A 15,746-nucleotide genomic window follows, 5' to 3' on the forward strand; every position below is an offset into this window, starting at 1 on the left:
TGAATTTTTTGAAAAAGTGAATGATGTTGTTTTTGACATTTAAATTTTTTTTAATTTGAATATGAAGTCTCATATGCCTATAAATAGATTATTTGAGAGCTTCACATTTATAACAACAAGAGCATACAACATTCATTCAAAGTTTTCATTCTCTCTTCTCTAAGCATTGAGCCTTAATCCTTGTTCATTTTGAGAGATATAGTTTGAACTGTATTGTTCTTATTTCACTCATTGAGGAGTGTTTTCTGATAACCTACCCACTATCAGCTCTTGTATCAGAAAAATGGTGTGTATAACCCTTGTACGTGTAGAAAGTATTCTACACGAGGAATAGTTGAATAACCTCGTGTAAGCTGATTGCAAGTGTAGAGGGTGTTCTACACGGATCCTTTATAGCGGTGTTGTTCAAATGTGTAATAGGTTTCTATCTCCACCTGAAAGAGGTTGAATAGTGAATTTGGGAATCCTCAAGGGGTAGCTTGAGGCGAGGACGTAGACAGTGGGGCCGAACCTCGTTAACATACTAAGTTTGTTTCTCTCTTACTCTTACTCTTTATATTTATTATTATTTCATATTTTGTTTATATTTTATATTATATATTTGATTTATAATTGTTATTTTTTTAATACAACTCAATTCACCCCCCATCTTGTGTTAGTCATCTGGGCAACAATTGGTATCAGAGCTAAGAGCTCTATTATAAGATTAACTATCTTTTGAGTTAAGATCTTATGGCTAACATTTCAGTTTCATTTGGTGAAGGTCAATCTAGCAGTCAGCCTCCACTCTTTTGTGGAGATAATTACTCATTCTGGAAAGTTAGAATAAGAATATTCCTTCAGACTTAAGGTCGAGAAATCTGTAAATGTATTGTAAATGGACCTTATATTCCAACAAAAGTGGTTGATGGAGTAAAGGTCAAAAAAGAAGAAGAAGAATTTGATCGTGAAGACGATAGACTTTATACTTTGAATTTAACTGTTATAAATTTATTATTTAATGCTCTCAATGGAAATGAATTTAATAGAATAATGACTTGTGCTACGGTAAAAGAAATTTGAGATAATTTGGAAATTACTTATGAAGGAACTTCGCAAGTCAAGGAATCAAAAATTTATATTTTTACTCATGAATATGAAATGTTTAAGATAAATGATGATGAATCTATTTCTAGTATGCACACTCGTTTTACTAACATCATAAACAGCTTGACAGCTCTTGGCAAAGTTTATTCCAAGGTGGAGATAGTAAGAAAAATTCTCAACTCTCTACCAAAACGCTGGGAATCAAAAGTGACAGTGATTCTTGAAGCTAGAGACCTCAAGAAGCTCGAAGTGAATGAACTCATCGGATCACTTATCACCCATGAGTACACATTGAAAAGAGGAGAAAAAGAAGGAAAGCCAAAGAAGAGCTTGTCACTTAAAGTTGTTCCTCATAAAAGTGAAAGTGATGAAGATGAGGAAAATGAAGACAAAGATGAAGAAGTTGCGATGATAACAAGAAGAATTCAGAGGTTCTTAAAGAAAAATAAAATTCCTCCTAGGAAATCATTCAAAAAGTTTTCCAAGAAAGATTCAGGTAAAAATGACACTTTAATTTGTTATAAATGTAATAAGTCTGGTCATATCAAGCCAGATTGTCCTCTGCTAAAGAAAGATCGAAACAAGGACAAGAAAGCAATGAAATATACATGGGATGATGATTTAAGTAGCTCAGATAGTGAAGCAAGCAATAGAGAATCAGCAAATCTTTGTCTTATGGCTAAAGATGACATTGAGGTAACAAATCATGATAATATTGAAGATCTTTCATATGAAGAATTGCAAAATGTTTTAGAAGAGGTTTATGAGAAATTTGAAAAATTGGGTATCAAATATACTGCTTTGAAAAAGATTTTTTTTTTTTAACAAATGAAATTGATATTTTAAGAAAAGAAAATATCATTTTGAAATATGAAAATCTTGAATTGAATAAGAAGAAAATCGATAGAGAAAATATTGTTGAAAACTTTACGAATGGAAAAAGAAATTTTGAAAAACTTCTTGGTAGTCAAAGATGTGTTTTTGACAAGGCAGGCTTGGGACATATGCCAAAACAAAAATACAAATCTTATAAAAATTTCTTTGATAATCCTTCTATATCAAAATCCAATAATCAAAATTCTTTTCATAAAAATAATTTTGTCAAAAAAAGATATTATTATAATCATTCAAGTTCTTCATATATGTCACATGCTATTTGCAATTTCTATAATAGAAATAGTCATAATTATCATACTTGTCCTATTAGAAGAAATCATACAATGGCTGTTAGGGCCATATGGGTACCTAAAAATCTTGTTTCTTCTAATACTAATAAATAAAGGACCCAAAGAACTTGGGTACCAAGAAAAATCATTTTAACTGTTTTTATAGGTATGCATGAAATTATCCACAAGCAAAAACAAGTAGTTTTTAGATAGTGGATGTTCAAGACACATGACGGGAGACAAGACTAAGTTCTTTGATCTTAAATCTAAAGAAGAAGGACATGTGACATTTGGAGACAACTCGAAAGGGAAGATCGTGGGAATAGGTAAAATTGGTAATGAATCTTCTCTCATAATTGAAAATGTTCTACTTGTTGAAGGTCTAAAACATAATCTTTTGAGTATAAGTCAATTATATAATAAAAGATTTACAGTTACTTTCAAAATGGATAAGTGCATTATTTTGAATGATCATGATTGTAATATTTGTTTTATTGCTTTTAAAAACAATAATGTTTATACAATCGATTTTGAAGAAATTACCTCATAAGGTGTTATTTGTTTTTCAGGTCAAAATGAAACTAGTTGGTTATGATATAGAAGATTAGGTCATGCCAACATGGAACTTTTTTTCAAACTTTCAAAAAATGATCTTGTGAGAGGTTTACCAAAAACAAATTTTTTTAAAGACAAAATTTGTGATGCATGTCAATTTGGTAAACAAACAAAAACTTCTTTTAAAACTAAGAAACATATTTCCACTACTAGACCATTGCAACTAATACACATAGATCTTTTTGGACCAAATAGAGTTGCAAGTCTAGAAGGAAAATATTATGCATTTGTTATTGTTGATGATTTCTCTAGATATACTTGGGTCATCTTTTTTGCTCATAAAGATGAGGCACATAATACCTTTACCAAGTTATGCAAAAGAATTCAAAATGAAAAGGGTTATACTATTCCAAGTATCCGAAGTGATAGGGGAAAAGAGTTTGTTAATAAAAATATTGAAACATTTTGTGATAAAAACGATTTTGTGCATAATTTTTCTGCGCCTCAAACTCCTCAACAAAATGGGGTAGTAGAAAGGAAAAATAGATCTCTTCAAGAGATGGCAAGAACAATACTCAATGAGAACAACTTGTCTAGGTATTTTTGGGCTGAAGCGGTAAGTACTGCATGTTATGTTATAAATAGAGTTATGCTAAGGTCGAAATTAGATAAAACCCCCTATGAGCTTTGGAATGAGAAAAAGCCAAACATTTGTTACTTTCATGTATTTGGATGTAAATATTTTATTTTGAATGACAGGGATAATTTAGGCAAGTTTGATGCAAAATCTGATGAAGGTATCTTTATCGGGTATTCTACTAATAGTAAAACTTATAGAGTATTCAATAAAAAGACTTTGACTGTACAAGAATCTATGCATATAGTATTTGATGAATCTAATTATCCACTCGCCAAGAAATCTATTGATGAAGAAACAGGAGGTATAAATAACACAGAAAATCTTAATCTCAACAAAAAGAAAACAATAGAGGAAGTTCAACACGGAGCCATCAGGAAAGATCATCAAAATTTAATACAAGATGCAACCAAACAGTGAAAATTTGTGAAAGATCATCCAGTGGAACAAATTTTGGGAAAACCTTCACGAGGTGTAAGTACTCGATAATCTCTTAGAAATATTTGCAATCATACTGCTTTTCTATCTCAAATTAAACCCAAAAATATTGATGACGCATTTCTTGATGAATCTTGGATTCTAGCTATGCAAGAAGAATTGAATCAATTTGAAAGAAATGATGTTTGGACACTTGTTCCTAGACCCAAAAATCATACTATTATTGGAACAAAATAGGTTTTTAGAAACAAGAAAGATGAGTCCAGAGTCATTACTAGAAATAAGGCTCGACTTGTAGCTCAAGGTTTTAATCAAAAAGAATGAATCGATTATGATGAGACATATGCACCAATCGTAAGATTAGAAGTTATTCGAATACTACTTGCATATGCTTGTTATAAAGATTTCAAACTTTTTCAAATGGATGTTAAAAGTGCTTTCTTAAATGGTTTTATAAATGAAGAGGTATATGTTGAGCAACCTCCAGGTTTTGAAAATCATATTTCCCCAAATCATGTTTTCAAACTCACAAAAGCACTATATGGACTTAAACAAGCTTCTAGAGCTTGGTACGAGAGACTTAGTGGTTTCTTGATTGAAAAAGGTTTTTCAAGAGGAAAAATCGACACAACTCTTTTCATTAAATATGAAAATGATGATATTCTTTTGATTCAAATTTATTTTGATGATATAATATTGGGTGCTACTAATGAAAATATATGTCAAGTTTTTGCTAAAACTATGCAGGAAGAATTTGAGATGAGTATGATGGGAGAACTTACATTCTTTCTCGGATTGCAAATTAAGCAAGCAAAAAGTGGGACATTCATCAATCAATCAAAATATATTAAGGAATTACTGAAGAAGTTTGGGATGGAAAATGTTAAGGAAATTAGAACACCAATGAGCCCATCAACTAAACTTGATAAAGATGAATCCGGTAAGCCAGTTGACTCGAAAATATATCGATGTATGATTGGTAGCTTATTATATTTAACAGCCAGTAGACCAGATATTATGTTTAGTGTGTGCTTATGTGCACGCTTTCAATCATCTCCAAAAGAATCACATTTAATTGCAGTTAAGCGCATTCTTAGATATTTTAATGGTACAATTAACCTAAAGTTATGGTACCCTAAGCACACATCTTTCGATCTAATCAGCTACACAGATGCAGATTATGCTGGCTGTAAAATAGATCGAAAAAACATTAGTGGAGCATGCCATTTCTTAGGTCATGTACTAGTTTCCTGGTTTAGTAAAAAAACAAAATTCTGTTGCACTATCTACTGCTGAGGCAGAATATGTTGCTGCGGGTAGTTATTATGCTCAAGTTCTCTACATGAAGCAACAACTTGAAGATTTTAAACTCATGTATAATCATATTCCAATCAAATGTGATAATACAAGTGCTATAAATCTTTCAAAGAACCCAATACAGCATTCTAGAATTAAGCATATTGAAATAAGGTATCATTTTCTTCGAGATCATGTGCAGAAAGGCGATATAATATTAGAGTTCACAAACACACACGATCAGTTAGCAGATATTTTCACAAAACCTTTACCAGAAGATAGATTATGTATGATCAGAAGAGAAATAGGTATGATGCATGTTATAAATATCTCTTAAAAGATAGACCAGAGTCAATAAAAATAGAGATAGATTTTTTAAATACTTTTACATAAACTTGAGATTCTTAGCCTCATGTTTGAGATGCTCATTCTTTTCATACAATATCATGTCATTCTTATCTATAGGAACCGGCAAGCGGAATGGAGAATCTAATAAAGATTTTCAACTGTTTATTCTTCTGTCGAATGATTCATTCCCTTGTGTGAGACTCTTGAACAATTCGTTGAAGTACAACAATTTGTTCTTTGAGCTTTTCAACTTCGTGATTTTTGGCTTGTAGCCGCTGAGAAAAAGCAACAATAGAGGAAGAGTAGCGAGTCCCAAAACTCACCAAGTCATATTTTCAGGGGGAGCTTAAGTATTAATACAGGTTTCAAGTTCTATCAAGTATTTGTCATCATAAAAAATGGGGAGATTGTTGAACCCAAGGTTTTAAGTTTCATGTGATTATAAATCTACACATGGATTTTGATGATAACAAATGAATTCAAAGAATAAAAGAGTTTCGAGCTCAAGTTGTCCACACAATGGAGTCAAGCACATCAAAGAACCAAGTATGGGCAAGAAGGAAACAAGTTCACATTAAAGTGATAGAGTAATGTTGTAAATCTCTTAAAATTCGAAATTAGGATTAATGTTCAAAATTAATATTTTATCATAAAGCATTAAAATATATTTTCTACATGTGCATGAATATTTTTAAAAATTAACTTTGAAAATATTAAAGATGATTGATTGTCATCTTTTACATGTGCATGCCTTGATTAAAGGGTTGAACTTTAAAAATATTAAAGATGATTGATTGTCATCTTTCACATGTGCATATTTTATTTGAATATTTTCAAAAGTAATTGATGTTTTTTTAGACTTACACAATAGGTAGATGATTTTGTTTGAAAAATTTTTTAAAAAGGAAAGTGTGCTCCTTTTGTCATATGCAAAAAGTAGAAGATTAGGTTTGAATTTTTTGAAAAGGAAAGTGTGTTCCTTTTGTCATATGCCAAAAATAAAATATTAGGTTTGATTTTTTTGAAAAAGTGAATGATGTTGTCTTTGACAATTGAAAAAGAATAACTTTTTATTTGAATTTTTTGAAAAAGTGAATGATGTTGTTTTTGACATGTGAATTTTTTTTAATTTGAATATGAAGTCTCATATGCCTATAAATAGATTATTTGAGAGCTTTACATTTATAACACTAAGAGCATACAACATTCATTCAAAGCTTTCATTCTCTCTTATCTAAGCATTGAGCCTTAATCCTTGTTCATTTTGAGAGATATAGTTTGCGCTGTATTGTTCTTATTTCACTCATTGAGGAGTGTTTTCTGATAACCTACCCACTATCAGCTCTTGTATCAGAAAAATGGTGTGTATAACTCTTGTGCGTGTAGAAAGTATTCTACACGGAGAATAGTTGAATCACCAAGTGTAAGGTGATTGCAAGTGTAGAGGGTGTTCTACACGGATCCTTTGTAGCAGTGTTGTTCAAATGTGTAATAGGTTTCTATCTCCACCTGAAGGAGGTTGAATAATGAATTTAGGAATTCTCAAGGGGTAGCTTGAGGCGAGGACGTAGACAATGGGACCGAACCTCGTTAACATACTGAGTTTGCTTCTCTCTTACTCTTACTCTTTATATTTATTGTTATTTCAATTCATATTTTGTTTATATTTTATATTATATATTTGATTTATAATTGTTATTTTTTTAATACAATTCAATTCACCCCCCTCTTGTATTAGTCATTTGGGCAACAGATAGAATTGGAATATATATGCACTTTGTCACATTTATAATTTTTAGCACTATTCATATAAGATTGTTAACGTTCTAAATTTATATAAATATTTAATATTATTTCTATTTCTTTCTGCATCTGGCTATTAATTTTACTAGAGGATGTCAATTTAAAAAATCTATCTCCCATACAGAGTAAGAAATTAAACCCACAATACCATTTTGTAAATCCTCGTAACTCATTTTTATTAAAAAAAAAAGAAAAAAGAAAAATATAAGATGATATTTATATATGCCAAGACAATTTTGCCTCAATTTGTTTTTATCTTTATTCCAAAACGTCTCCCTTAAAGTCTAGGAAAGTAAAATTAAAGAATAATATATCACTTTTAAATATTTATTATGTAATTTATTAATATGATTGATTAATAAAGTTATTTTATATTTAAAAAAATGATGCAATCAATTAATCTCATTAATAGAATGCACCGTTACCCAATCTCTCTAGTGTATATATATATTTTTACATCATTTTTCTAATACTTTAAAATATCTTTTAAAAAAGAAAAAAATTTAATATATTATTAAACAATAATTTCTTAATTATTAAGTAAAAAAAAAACTTTAAAAAAAAAAAAAAAGGTAGCGGGATGGGCAACGGAATCCCTAGCAGGATCTTAGCAGTTTTCTACATACATACATCGGGATGTCTTAAATAATCTTTTAAGAATTTTTTTAAAATTTTATTAATATAAATATATATATATGTCCAACATTAACATTTAATATTGTACCAGACAATTTAATTAGCCGAGAATATCTATACACGAGTCTTGTGACTCATCATTTGTAATGCGACCAACTTATATAATTGTCGCCTGTGATGGCAACTTGGTAAACAAAGGCGGTGGCAATTGCCAATTGGACGTACGGTTGGTTGGCTGTATTAAGCTTTAAGCCACCTTAATTATCCCAACGGACGAGGAATTTGCAAGTATCAACATGTTCTGGATAAGGCAAAGCCAATGAACTTAATTTAAAAAAAAAAAAAAAAAAAAAGGTCCTTTTCGGGTAGTTTTGAGGAAGAAAAAGAGGGTGATTCACGTAACGCCATCGTGTCCCATTTTCTACAGCTCCCCAACTCCCTCCCCCCCCCATAAAAAACCGCCAAACTTGACTCTCACACCTCCCATGCCCCCTGCTCAACACAACTGCCTTTCTTTATTATCAACTACAAACACCAACTTCCTTCTCTGATCTCTCGTATTCCTTTTCTGCTTAATTAATTTGATCATCATCATCACTCTCTTTTCGTTCCTGGTCATCATGGCTTCCAAGCTGCAATCAAAGACACGGCCTCATCATGTACTCCTCACGGCATCAATATCTCATGCAGCGGATGCAGCCTCCTGGTACTGTGCCTTTGTTCTGGTAGCGCTTATACTGCTAAGCACTTTTAGGGACACCACTCACGTGTACGAGGCTGTGAAGGGCACCCAGCTCTTGGAACGACCCTGCGACGAAATTTACGTGGTCGGAGAGGGCGAAACGCTTCACACCATCAGTGATAAGTGCGGTGACCCCTTTATAGTTGAGCAGAACCCTCATATTCATGACCCAGATGATGTCTTCCCCGGACTTGTTATTAGAATTACTCCTTCAAAGCCTAGGAAGTTTTTAAGGTAGTTAATTTGGTTGTAATTAGTACGTATTTACTATGTGTGAATCGTGATTCTGCAGTCTTTTTCTCAAGCTTGAGGATAGAAAGAAAGTTCCTCCTCCTCCACCACTTGTCTCTCTCTTCTTATAGGTCAAACAGAAACTAGAAACTCTGATCGATCATCACAGGTTTCATGTGCAAACATGCAGATGGATAGAATTATATGAGGAGTTATTATGGGATATTTATAAGCAGCTTGTTCTACCTTTTGTGTTTCTATTTCCATGTATATCAGCATCATGTATATGTGTGAATTCGAATTCCAGTGAGTTCTAAGGGAAGGAAATTTGTGTTGGCAGTCATCATTTTTGTTTTTTTTTTTGTTTTCTCAAAATAGTTTACAACATCAAAGTACCGTACCGCACCGCTCGATCGATAGATGGTGCTCCCGAACCTTAAGAAGGCTGTCCTTCGTAAATTAAACTAGATGATCATAATTAATATGATCATTGACAGAGCTAGCTACCATCAGACATCCTGATCATGATCTAGATGATCAAAGAGAAGTATGTACTTTGCTTTAATTAGTGATCTGGGATGTTCTTAATTTGCCTATTTTTACTTACTTTTTTGTCCGAGAGTTCTACATTTGATTAAAAGGCCAGGGATCGAAATGCTATATATGATCATCATCACATGGTTTCTTTTTTTAAGAAAGAGCTTGATATTTCGTAATTTTATTATAAATTACCATCACTAATGACAAATGAATAGAACCATTAATTCATGATGAACGAATAGACGGCCCGTTGGTACAATTGATGATGATCATAGCTTCTAATTAATTATTATAAGTACATGAGATATTTTGATGATTTGGTTGTACGTCCATAGATCTAATCCTTCTTGAAATTATAATAATCAAAAGGAAAATGATCTAAGCATAATTGAGATGATCCGGCAATTCTAATGCATGTGTGATCTCTTGCATGCTTTAAGGTAATTAATTATGAGCTTACTAAAAAAATGATTGTTCTTGTCCATGTTTTCTCAATTTCTCAATTTCGCAGGAAATAAGTAGTAATAATTTTCTAATTTTCTTGTAGTGTGCATGCATGATCAATATTGGTGAACAATCCAAGTGTCTCGTAAAGTTATCGCATTAATGTTTTCTAGCAACATTAATTATCTAAGATCTTTATGTCAATATTCGACATATCTCTTATCACTAATATATATATATAATTGATCAATCTTTAGGAACCCTGCATGCCAATCGCATTACCTAATTAATTTCTATATGTCGACCAAATTTAAGATTCAACAACTCGATTTGACACTGTGATATGTTGGTAGCTAGATAGAGAGCCATGCATGTAATTTGTATGAAATTTAAGATTCATCACAATTGATCGTGATGAATAAAAGCAAGAATTTCGTTTGGATCCTTGAATGAGTTTACCTCATCTTATTTGAGTTCTATTTTAGGTTTAATATCCTAATATCTAAACATATAAACTCGTATTAGACACACAATCCTCAGCCAAGCTTACACTATTTCATGATGGAACATGTCACTAACAAACTTCATTCTTAATTTCCTCTCTCTCTCTCTCTTTCTTGTATTTAGTGATAACAGAAACATCTATCTCTCCTTCTCTTTCTTTCCCGAACGTTTTGTAATTATTAAAATATTATTACTTTCTCCATGTCTTGGTTAAAATTAAAATAATTTTTTTTAGAAATTTCAAGTAAGAAAAAATTTGCATACAAAAAATAGTGATTAGAAATTATTTTTTATATGTATTAAGAGAATTTATGTTTGATATTTGTTATTTAATACTGAAAGATTTAATAAATTAATTATTCAATCATTAATGGAATCTATATATATTTTTAATTTTTTATAAATATATTTAAATTTATTTTAAATAAATCTTATAAAATTCATTTTATTATCTTAATTCATTATTATTAATAAAAAATTTAACTCATCTCAAACTCAATTCAACGTCCAAACCCAGGCCTAAAACCATGGATATCGGATAATTTCCAAGTAGCTAGTGGATGAAAACTAATCTCTTTAAATTTTTTTTTCCACCGAGTCGTACCATTGGGAGAACAAACCCGACACGAGTAGTAATGCACTAGCTTGTGAGTGAGTTCATCTGTGCATGATCACGCCACTTTAAATACAACGTAATGATTAACTTCCGACTACTTAAGCAAGCAAGCGCTTAATTTGTAATTTGACTTATCTATATGATCCTCCACCGGCACTAACACGGCCCAGCTAGCTACGTACCAGCTCTAATTAGTGCTGGGTACCGAAAATATTAAAACATCCCGACCCTACCACACAAAATGATGGATATTTGAAAGGCTTTTTACCATATAATTAATATTCATCTGATATAATTTAATTTAAAAAATTAATTAATTAAATTATATTACATAAATTAATAATGTGGTGTGAAAAAACCTTCATATAGAACTATTATCTCATTTTTATAATAAAATGTTGTCTATTATCTTCCGAGCAGTTTCTGTCTGACCATGAGTATGACATCTTGTAATTGCATTCAAATTCGTGGCTCAACAAGAAAGTAAACCGAGCTCTTAAGTCTTAAGCAACCAAAAGTACCACACCGCCATTATTGTTGCTTCTGCTTTGAAATTAATTGCACCGTCAACGAAGTCATAACTACTACTATTTTTCACGTTATATTTTCGTGTTTTTTTTATTTATCCTTTTCAGTTGGTAAGGTGTCAATGTTATTTATGTTTTAAGAAATACTATATATACTATATTTTTATCTCTTTTTTATCTTATTATATAAAATATGACATGTTTATTATTATTAAATATTAAAGAATTATTTAATAAATGATCATCTAATAATAATAAATATATTACATCTTATATAATGAGATTATAAAAAATATAATGATATAGTCTATAGAATTTTCTTTACGTTTTTCTAACTTTTAACCCAGCTGAATTTGTCGTGATCATCAGAAGGATTTCATGTGATGTGAGAACGACTTGCGTTTTTGCTCCTCATGGGGGGTGTGCACGCTTATGATTGCAAACCCCAAAGATGGTGATTGCAGATATGTGATGTACTGAATTATATTCACATTGTCGTTTTCCAAATGATTATCTTTGCTGTACATAATATCAAATATTTTATTAAATAATGGATATAATATCAATAATTAAATTTATTGTATATTTCTGATTTTGATTCTTCATTCTATTCTATTTAAAAATATTGTTTGAGTACTGACGACATTACAGTCGACAGTTGCTTTGTCTACCACAAAGGCAGAGTATATGACAACAGTAGAGGTAATGAAAGAAGTAATTTGGTTGAGAAGTTTGGTCAGTGACTCGGGGTTGCAAGAGGATGTAACTACAGTCTTTTGTGATAGCCAGCACGCAATACATTTGATCAAAAATCGAATGTATCATGAGAGGACCAAAGACATTGATGTCATATATCATTTTCTTCGGGAGATTATGACACAAGGTGACATCACAGTGAAGAAAATTGCCATGGCGGAAAATCCAGTACACATGTTGACTAAACCAACTATGGTTCTCAAGTTCCAACGCTCGTAGAAAGAAGTAGATTCAGTCCGAAAATTTCAAATTATTGTTCATTTTCCTTCGACTAATACAAAATTTCAAAATATTAAATAATCTCATGCAATTAAGCACTAGATTAAACTTATCTAACTAAGAGTTTAATAGCTTAACGACATATGATCCGATTTTTCAAATGAAAAACTTGAGTTCGAAACCTCCACCTCCTTATATCAAAAAATAAATAAAGCCTCCATAGAAATATGGAAGAAAAAAAATAAACTCTCTCTTATATTATAAGAAAATCATGTAAAACTGAAATTATTTGTAAAAAATTGGAGGTAATAAAATGACATAATTATATTTAAAAATGAGTTATAAAATAATTATAAAAAAAATTACAAGCGTAGAAACCAACTCATCTTACTTGCAGATAAGTGATTAGATTCGTTAATATGGGCCTCTAAAACAAATTAACGTGAATGGGCCTCAAAAACCAACTCATCTTACGTACGTAAATGGCTACAGATTTACCATAGAAGGAACCGCCGTCCGGAACTTACTGGATCAAGATTCGCAGAAAAAGAAGCGTTGCAGAATTGTTTGGCAAACGTGTGTTTGTTTGTTAATTAAATAAAAAAGACAAATACGGTTAGCATCCAACGTTGAGATGGCCGAGTTGGTCTAAGGCGCCAGATTAAGGTTCTGGTCCGAAAGGGCGTGGGTTCAAATCCCACTCTCAACAAAAGTCTTTAAATTTTGTCTTTTTTCCTTTGTTTGGTGTTCTTCCTAGAGAGTTAAAACTCCGCAAGCGTGTTTGGTATAGCTTTTCAATTTCTAAGTTGTTCTTCTCTGTAAAGATTGCAAAAGAAATTGTCTATTCATTTCATTCCATAAAATATAATCTATTTTATACGTATTTTTGTGTTTGAATAATACTATTCATCATTTCGTGACGTGATATTAGATGATTAGAGACTATTTATTATATTTAATTTATAAATTTATTATTAAATAATAAATTATAAAATAATTAGAAAATGAAAATAATAATAATAATAAATAATTTTTTTCTTTGTGAGTGCTTTGCCTCTCAATGTACACACAAAATTTCACTCTCGATTTGGTTAACAATATTGTAGCATTTGATTAACTGGTAAGTCAGGCTTAGGGTGGATGTACAAAAGCATTACTTATGGTTTTTCTTTCTGTCCAAGCCCAAAAGGCTCCTCTTAATGGGTTCCTGCTGAGTATTGATGTGATATTTTGATGGCGGCGTAGGGTAGGGCCTTGTATCTGGTCAAATTGTGCCTATCAAGTTTTTCATAGCTTTATTATTTTTTTCAAAAAAAAAAAATGTTTAAAACATAAAAAAATTTGAAAATAATATATATATATATATATATATATATAAAATGATATTTATAATCATATTATATAAATGTTACATATTTATTTTAAAATAAATAAATAAATATAAAATTTACATAAAAAAAATTAATATTGATGTGATATTTTGATAGTTTTTACTTATGGTTTTTCTTTCTGTCCAAGCCCAAAAGGCTCCTCTTAATGGGTTCCTGCTGGGTATTGATGTGATATTTTGATGGCGGCGTAGGGTAGGGGCCTTGTATCTGGTCAAATTGTGCCTATCAAGTTTTTCATAGCTTTATTATTATTATTATTTTTTAAAATTCGTTTAAAATAAAACAAAATTTTAAAAAATATATATATATATGATAAATAATATTTATAATCATATTATATAAATGTTACATATTTATTTTGAAATAAATAAATAAATATAAAATTTACAAAAAAAATTAATATTTTAAAAATATATTATAATTTTTTTAAAAAAATATACGACGAGTATATATTTCATAACTATACGTAACATTAATATATATATATATATATATATATCATTTCAAAATTCCAATTAAAGAGTGGTCCATTGGCTCGCCAAAAAGACGAAAGTGGCGTTTATTTTTTTGTTCTAATAAAAGTCCGTGCATTAAGATTTGGGCGGTGGAGTAAATAAAGGGTAAAATAGTTTGTGTGTGTATATATTATTCCATTATTAAAATAAAATAAAATAAAAATCCAATTTGCTTATAAAGGTGTAAAACATGCGTTGGGGCCCACTGTACCAAATACCTACTTGGGAGGGCCCATACAATGAGAGTCGCCATCAAGAAAGCAAGATGGACCACATTTTTATGCAAGTGGGTCTCAGCCATATGCACAAATATATAGTGGCCTACTACTACTGCCACTGGGTGGTGGGGGCCCGCGCCCAAAATCACCCCCCTCCCTCATAGATGGAGGGAGGCCGTGTGTGTGAGCCCGCGGACCAGCATTAATGGTGGGTTCCATCTACTCTACTACCTCTTCTTTGGTCCACCAAGTGCAATGGGGAAGAGTGTGTAATCCTTGGGTCGGGTCCCACCCGACAAGGCTGGACGGTCAGATTTACAGCCCGGATTGGTCCCCACGGGCCATTGTTCCCGCACACAAAAGTTACCGCAGCCTTTTACGGCTCAAAATTTTTTAAAAAAGTTTTGTTACATATAAATAAAATTAAGTACTAATCTATATATTAATATTAATTTTTTTATATTTAAAATTTAAATTAATATTATTTTTAATAAAATTTACTTTTTAACCAATCATATTAAATTAATATATAAATTAATACATAATTATACTTGTAACTAAATTTTTTTTAAAGGGAGGAGAACTCAGAAGTGAGTAGATATTTCCTCCATTGCAAGCAAAATCGCCACCTGTATGTGTCCGCACGTATAACAGTTAACACGGTGGATATTTTTTCTATCTAGTGCAAATAATATCAACATAAATCCTCTATATATTGATGGGGGGAATAAGAGTACCCCATAAGTCTCGAATTTTAAATAATGCAGATCTTGGGTCTTTAGTTTTAAATAAGGATTTGAACTAACTTAGGTCTACCAGCTGGTTTGATTACACAAAATTAAATAATCTCATCACAATTTTTTTAAATTCTCACATAAAATATAATAAATAATTTAATTTTTATAAATTTTAAAATAAAAATTATATTTTAATAATATTTTATTCAACTTTTATTTTATTTTATTTCATCAATATAACCAAATAAGAGATGCAGCCACTTCACCCCCCTTTAAAAAAAACTTTAATTTCCTACCCCTATCAACTGTCTTATTAATTCACTCATTAAAAAAAATAAAAA

At 30.8% G+C, this 15,746-nt stretch overlaps 1 non-coding gene across 1 annotated transcript; it reads left to right on the top strand.

Moving 5' to 3' along the window:
• Positions 1-13,172: 13,172 nt before the first annotated feature.
• TRNAL-AAG lies at positions 13,173-13,253 on the top strand. The gene has a single exon. It is a non-coding gene; the product is annotated as a tRNA-Leu (tRNA).
• The last annotated feature ends 2,493 nt before the right edge of the window (positions 13,254-15,746 follow it).

The sequence above is a fragment of the Carya illinoinensis genome, chromosome 2, assembly GCF_018687715.1.
Source record: "Carya illinoinensis cultivar Pawnee chromosome 2, C.illinoinensisPawnee_v1, whole genome shotgun sequence".
Classification (NCBI taxonomy): domain Eukaryota; kingdom Viridiplantae; phylum Streptophyta; class Magnoliopsida; order Fagales; family Juglandaceae; genus Carya; species Carya illinoinensis.